Source organism: Armigeres subalbatus, chromosome 2, assembly GCF_024139115.2.
Source record: "Armigeres subalbatus isolate Guangzhou_Male chromosome 2, GZ_Asu_2, whole genome shotgun sequence".
Taxonomy (NCBI): domain Eukaryota; kingdom Metazoa; phylum Arthropoda; class Insecta; order Diptera; family Culicidae; genus Armigeres; species Armigeres subalbatus.
This window is the reverse complement of record NC_085140.1, coordinates 307,634,729-307,641,173: the sequence shown is the minus strand read 5'-3', so window position 1 is coordinate 307,641,173 and position 6,445 is coordinate 307,634,729. Positions and strand designations below refer to the sequence as shown.

At 40.7% G+C, this 6,445-nt stretch overlaps 1 long non-coding RNA gene across 1 annotated transcript; it reads right to left on the bottom strand.

Annotated features, from left to right (window-relative positions):
- Nucleotides 1-4,887: 4,887 nt before the first annotated feature.
- On the bottom strand, nucleotides 4,888-5,951 carry LOC134216702 (uncharacterized). The gene is made up of 3 exons (XR_009980785.1): nucleotides 5,788-5,951; nucleotides 5,561-5,719; nucleotides 4,888-5,273 (listed from the first exon to the last, which is right to left on the bottom strand). It is a non-coding gene; the product is annotated as an uncharacterized LOC134216702 (long non-coding RNA).
- Between the last annotated feature and the right edge of the window lie 494 nt (nucleotides 5,952-6,445).

Sequence of the window (6,445 nt, the reverse complement as noted above, 5' to 3'; positions counted from 1 at the left end):
TTGCCATCATCGGAGTAAAAAAGTAGAAAATTAGATTACCTGATAACTTTCTCCTAAAATCACAAATCCTCATGAAATTTATTCGTTTTACGATAATTTGAACTAAGGACAGGACAGTTGAAGCGGAATTCGTCATCTCCCAATTCACACACACTAATTTGTTTCTAGAAAGTCGACTATGAAGTGCTTACACCGATGTATGTCCATTTAGCAGGGATTGAATCCTAAAGAGAAAGAACAAGTCTCTCACTTATCATCTCTGTATACATATACGATATTTAGCATGCCGCGAGAGACTTTTTTCGCAAGCTGTCATGATAGAGAACTGATTCGGGAGGCTATACCCCATGATAAATTTCTTTTAGAAAGCTCCAAATACGGGAGTACTTGCTCTGATGATGCATTTCAACTTGTTTTATACAGCTGTGCAGTAACCAACACGAAAGAAGCGAAAACAAAGCGAGAATCACCATTTATCTGTGGGGTCTGGCTATCCGATTCTGTTTTTTCGCACTTGTATACATGTTTGATAAAATTTTATCATGGCTTGTTATGATTCGGAACAGTTTTTGCTTCTCTTTTATCGTTGTTCGTTATCTATTTAGAGCCATTTCTGCAAACCCTGCCATTTAGTATCTCAAACGGTTTGAGTATTACACCATCCGAGTAACGATTTATGGATTTTTGAAAATTTATGGTGGCAGACCTTTGTAATATGTAATACTTCAAGGTTTTAACTATGTTCATCCAGAAATTTAACTCAACAAGAGCTATGAATAATATTAGTCGAAAACATTAAGATAAACAAACACAGCGGCAGAGGGGTTTAAATGATATATTTTTTTCCAATTGGAGTTGACTACAGCAAAACATGTTTTGATTTGATAGCTTCGCGGCAATATGTTGTTATAGTGTTTTATAATAAATGTAAAAATTCACAGAAAACTAGTTTTTTTACTTCCATACAAAAAAACTTTCAAATCATTTTTCAATATGAATATGGATTCTGCGTTGAATGCAATTTGTAGCCAAAAAATCGGATGAGTGCCAAAACAATGAATGTCACTTTTTTCCGTGATTTTTTGTGTTAATAATTAATTTATACAGAACACAATCCATATGTTATGTTACTTTCCATCCAACTCATATCTACCACAATGTGAAGTCAGTCTGAACTTGGCTTACTATTCTCGATATTGTTATTCTTAACATATACATAATATTCAGCTCTATGCAGATCTAAGTCTAAAAAGTAACACCCATCCGATCTGCATCTGATGGAATGTTTTCATTCAAACTTCCCCGTTATATGGCTTCGTTGCTGGTTGGAATTCACACCCCAAGTTCATTCCTAATACGATGAGCAAGATAATATCCCAAAAAAGTCCGGTTCGGATACAGGCTGGGCGGATTACTCACCGAACCGACTCGACAGTAATCCGTATGTGTGTGTGTGCGCGCGCTATTCATCCGCCGTAGCATCATGACCTTCGCCATGGAATGAGTTTTTCTTGACATTGCCAATTTCCACACTTTTCCTCAAAGGTGCCGTTCGGAGACCAACTTCTCTATGCTCGCTTGTATACCGGTCGGTGTCTTCGCCGTTGTCATAGTCAGGGTCGCAGTCATAAGAGGACAGGTCATGCAGGTCGGTCGGTTAGTCAGACCAGCAAGGGAAGCTGGAAGCAAATGATGAAGAAAAAAACGTTTCTGGTATTTTTTTTCCTAGCCACTTATGTTGAAAATGGAATTTTTATATTAGTTTCTTTAGCAGAGCGCGCCCATATGGATTAGATTTCTTTCCCCTTTTGGCCCGAGGCTCAGTGGATCGCTGATGTAAGCTAATGGTTAAACTTTGCTCGCTAAGGAAAAAGCTGTGGTCATCCGAGAAGAGAAGAATTGTCTCATCGTTCCGAAAGAAGTTTTCTACGCGGGCTGGGGTGCTCTAATAGATGAAGAGTTGTATTTTGGCCACACATTTAGCTTATTAGGAAAAATGATATTGTTTTGTGAAAGGGTAGAAGAAACATTTAGGAAGGTTGAATTGGTAGCTTGATCTTTAACGTAAATAAGCAAACATTATTTATTGCGGCTTTATATAGCATTGAAATCATTGACAATTTAGCTAAACTTTACATGGCTTAATGGATGGTATGATAGATGGAGTTATGCCTGCTATTTTTTACGAGCATCCAGCATAATGTCACATTGTGCAATGCAAATATTTTTTTGCCTTTCTCGTACAACTATGAGATGGAGAGGTACTATGCCATATTGCTAAGCAAAGACTGCTTTAATGTATCAGTTGTAACGATGTTAATGGATTTTTTTTACCTCATGCGACAGTTGAACAACATAGCTAGCTGGCCCTATCTTAAAACTGTAGAAAATCTTAATTATATTGATAATATTCAAATTTCAACAAACTTCTTCTTCTTCTTATTGGCATTACAGAGCCGCCTCACAGCTTAATGTTCATTAAGCACTTCCACAGTTATTAACTGCGAGGTTTCTAAGCCAAGTTACCATTTTTGATTCGTATATCATGAGGCTAACACGATGATACTTTTATGCCCAGGGAAGTCGAGACAATTTCCAATCCGAAAATTGCCTAGACCGGCACCGGGAATCGAGCCCAGCCACCCTCAGCATGGTCTTGCTTTGTAGCCACGCATCTTACCGTACGGCTAAGGAGGGCCCGTAAGATTAGTTTAGAGTTATTGGCTAGCAATACTAGTTGATGGTGTACTGTACGTGAAACTAAAAGTTGGATTAAATTTACGGATTTGGAATGGAATTGAATTGGATTTGGATTAGGTTTGGATCTGGATTGGATTTGGATTGGATTTGGATTGGATTTGGATTGGATTTGGATTGGATTTGGATTGGATTTGGATTGGATTTGGATTAGATTTGCATTGGATTTGGATTAGATTTGGATTGGATTTGGATTGATTTGGATTGATTTGATTGGTTTGATTGATTTGGATTGGATTTGGATTGATTTGGATTGATTTGATTGATTTGATTGGTTTGGATTGGTTTGGATTGGATTTGGATTGGTTTGATTGATTTGGATTGATTTGGATTGATTTGGATTGATTTGATTGGTTTGGATTGGTTTGGATTGCATTTGGATTGGTTTGGATTGGATTTGGATTGGATTTGGATTGGATTTGGATTGGATTTGGATTGGATTTGGATTGGATTTGGATTGGATTTGGATTGGATTTGGATTGGATTTGGATTGGATTTGGATTGGATTTGGATTGAATTTAGATTGGATTTGAATTTGCATTGGATTTGGATTGGATTTGGATTGGATTTGGATTGAATTTGGATTTGATTTGGATTGGATTTGGATTGGATTTGGATTGGATTTGGATTGGATTTGGATTGGATTTGGATTAGATTTGCATTGGATTTGGATTGGATTTGGATTGGATTTGGATTGGATTTGGATTTTGATTTGAATTGAATTTGGATAGGATTTGGATTTGGATTGGATTTGGATTGGATTTGGATTAGATTTGCATTGGATTTGGATTGGATTTGGATTGGATTTGGCTTGGATTTGGATTTTGATTTGAATTGAATTTGGATTGGATTTGGATTGGATTTGGATTAGATATGGATTGAGTTTGGATTTAAATTAGATTTGGATTGAATTAGCATTGGATTTGATTTGGATTGAATTTGGATTAGCATAAATTTTCTTATCATTATTAGTCATCATTAGGTTGTTCTTAAATCTTATTAGTAACGAAGTTCAACGCCGCTTAGTTTTGGATTGCATTTGGGTAAGATTTGGAATGTTTTTTGGAAGAAATTGTCATTGTATTTGACAAACAAAAGAAGGCTTCAAAAATGTAAATAACCCAGGAGAAAAACAAGCATTGCATCCTATGCTAGAAGATTTTTTTTGCGTTTTTTAATGAGAGAAGAAGGGAAATGTGGGGTTTGAGTGAAATGCCTCCAGCGTGTTATAATAGATTCACACATCAGCGTGTCAATCGGCGAGCAGCAAGCCATGATTTTGCCTCTACCAGTCAGATCTCCGCCGCGTGCACACGCATCCACGGGGAGTTGGTGTCATAACTTCGTTTCGGCCATTTAGGGCTACACAACTCTCTAGATAGTTATGTCCATGATTAGATTTTTCATTTATTTAGTTTACATCTAAACAGATAACACTGAATCAACAATTTGACGCCACAATACACGGTTCGAGGCCGCATCTCTCCATCCTCGAATGCGCCCCACGCTCGCCAAGTCGTTTTGCACCTGGTCTGCCCACCTCGCTCGCTGCGCTTCACGCCGTCTCGTACCTGCCAGATCGGAAGCGAACACCATATTTGCAGGGTTGCTATCCGGCATTATTACAACATGCCCTGCCCATCGTACCCTTCCGGCTTTAGCTACCTTCTGGATACTGAGTTCGTCGTAGAGTTGGGCAAGCTCGTGGTTCATTCTTCGCCGCCACACACCGCCAAAGATGATCCTAAGCATCCGTCTCTCGAATACTCCGAGTGCTTGCAAGTTCTCCTTGAGCATTGTCCATGTTTCATGTCCGTAGAGGACAACTGGTCTTATTAGCGTCTTGTACATGACACATTTGGTGCGGTGGCGAATCTTTTGTCCCTTTCGATTTTTTGTTCTTTTCGACCTTTTATCTCTTTCGACCTTTTGTCCCGTTAGACGTTTAGTCTCTCTCTACCTCTTGTCCTTCGGTTTTTTGTCTTTCGTCCTGAAGCATAAAGGTCTACCGGGGAAATATCGAACCCGAGCAGTCCCGAGTAGCTGAAGGGAAATGCGCACAAAACTGAATCCAAGACAATGTTGTTTGAAATTTTACATCATTTATTGATACTTTTCTTCTCCATACTTCCTTCCTTCTCTTCCTGCACTCTACTTTCCTGACTCCTACTTTCTTTTCATCTTTGTCTTACATCTAGCGTAATACTGCTCACGTTGAACCACGAACCCCGTTTGCCTCGGCGCCATCGTCCTCTAGTGGACGCGATCATAGTGCGCGTTGGTGCAACTGCACCACATGTTTACTTCCGCGCGCCGCATGCTCGACGCGAATGTCATCAGCGGGTCATAGCTCGTCCGCTCCGGCTCGTTGTTGTTCCAGCGATATTCGCACGGCCACTTGTCGCGCCGCCAAGACCGTTTGCCTATACTGCGATGTTCTTGCCCCTCGAGAACGACGAACCTACGAGTGCCTTCACGTGCCCTTGATCGAGAGAACGAGTCAAAATAAAAAAGCCCTGGAGGCATCGTACCATTAGCAACACCCTTTTGCACGGCATACAAAAAACAAGGCAGGCTCATCACGTATGTAAACATTCAGTTTGAATGTAAACATGTGACGTCACTGCTTTCTTCGCAGAAGCTGGACCGAGACGATGCTATACGGTCGCAGCATGCTTACTTTTGTACTCCAATATGTGGCGATAAAATATACGTCACATTCGAAGTGTCATTTTTCTAACGAGCCTACCTTGTTTTCTGTATACCGTGATCCCTTTTGCATGGTCGTAATTGACCAACTCACCCTATATCGCGGGGCTTTCGCTTCTCCCAATTGAACTCGCGTATTTCGTTGCGTAACGCTAGTGTTCTGCCTAAAACGTATCTCGGAAGCACTTTGGTTGATAGACCGAACGTCCACTGGCACAAGGATTGTCGGACAAAAGAGCGTGATTTGCATCAACTGCAAAATGGCGGAAACAATCCAGTTAGGTCGGTGGTTCGCATAATCATCTAGAAACTCGAACTCACCTTTCAACAGCTTTCTTTCTGGTCAAACTCCCCTTCCAATTGTAATTTAATCAATTTACTATCGTGCGGATTATTGGAAAATGTTCACGCATCACCTCGTGCTTTGCACGTTGCACGCTCGCACGTTCGTTTATACGATCCCGAGATCAATTTCACGTGCTGAGTGTCTCTCGAACCAAGACGAACTGATTTTCACCAATCATTTGTGAGCAGTGGCGGCAACCGATGACTCGCTCAGGATTTTTTTTATGTACAGGTTATCCGACTTCGTCTGTAGATGGGAATAACCAGCGCGGGGGGGAAACATACATTTTCAGTGCAAAACGTAAGCAAACGAACATAAATTCCATACAAAAATCCAAGATGGCTGAGTTGGGGATATTGACAAGTCGGATAACCTGTACATAAAAAAATCTTGGACTCGCTGAGACCACTCTCTTCGCTCTCACCTCGCGATGCGGCGTCGATCTATCGCACGATCACTTCGTCTGGGTTTGATGTCGATTGCCTCAAGTGACCGTCGGTGCATAGCTCCTCGCTGTATGTTGTGTGTGAGTGTGGCGAATGCTTCTCTCAACACGCTTTCTTTTCTGCTTATCGTCGTCTATTAGGCACTTTGATGATCGTCGTTCCCGGGCTATGTGTTGGTGAATTGCTA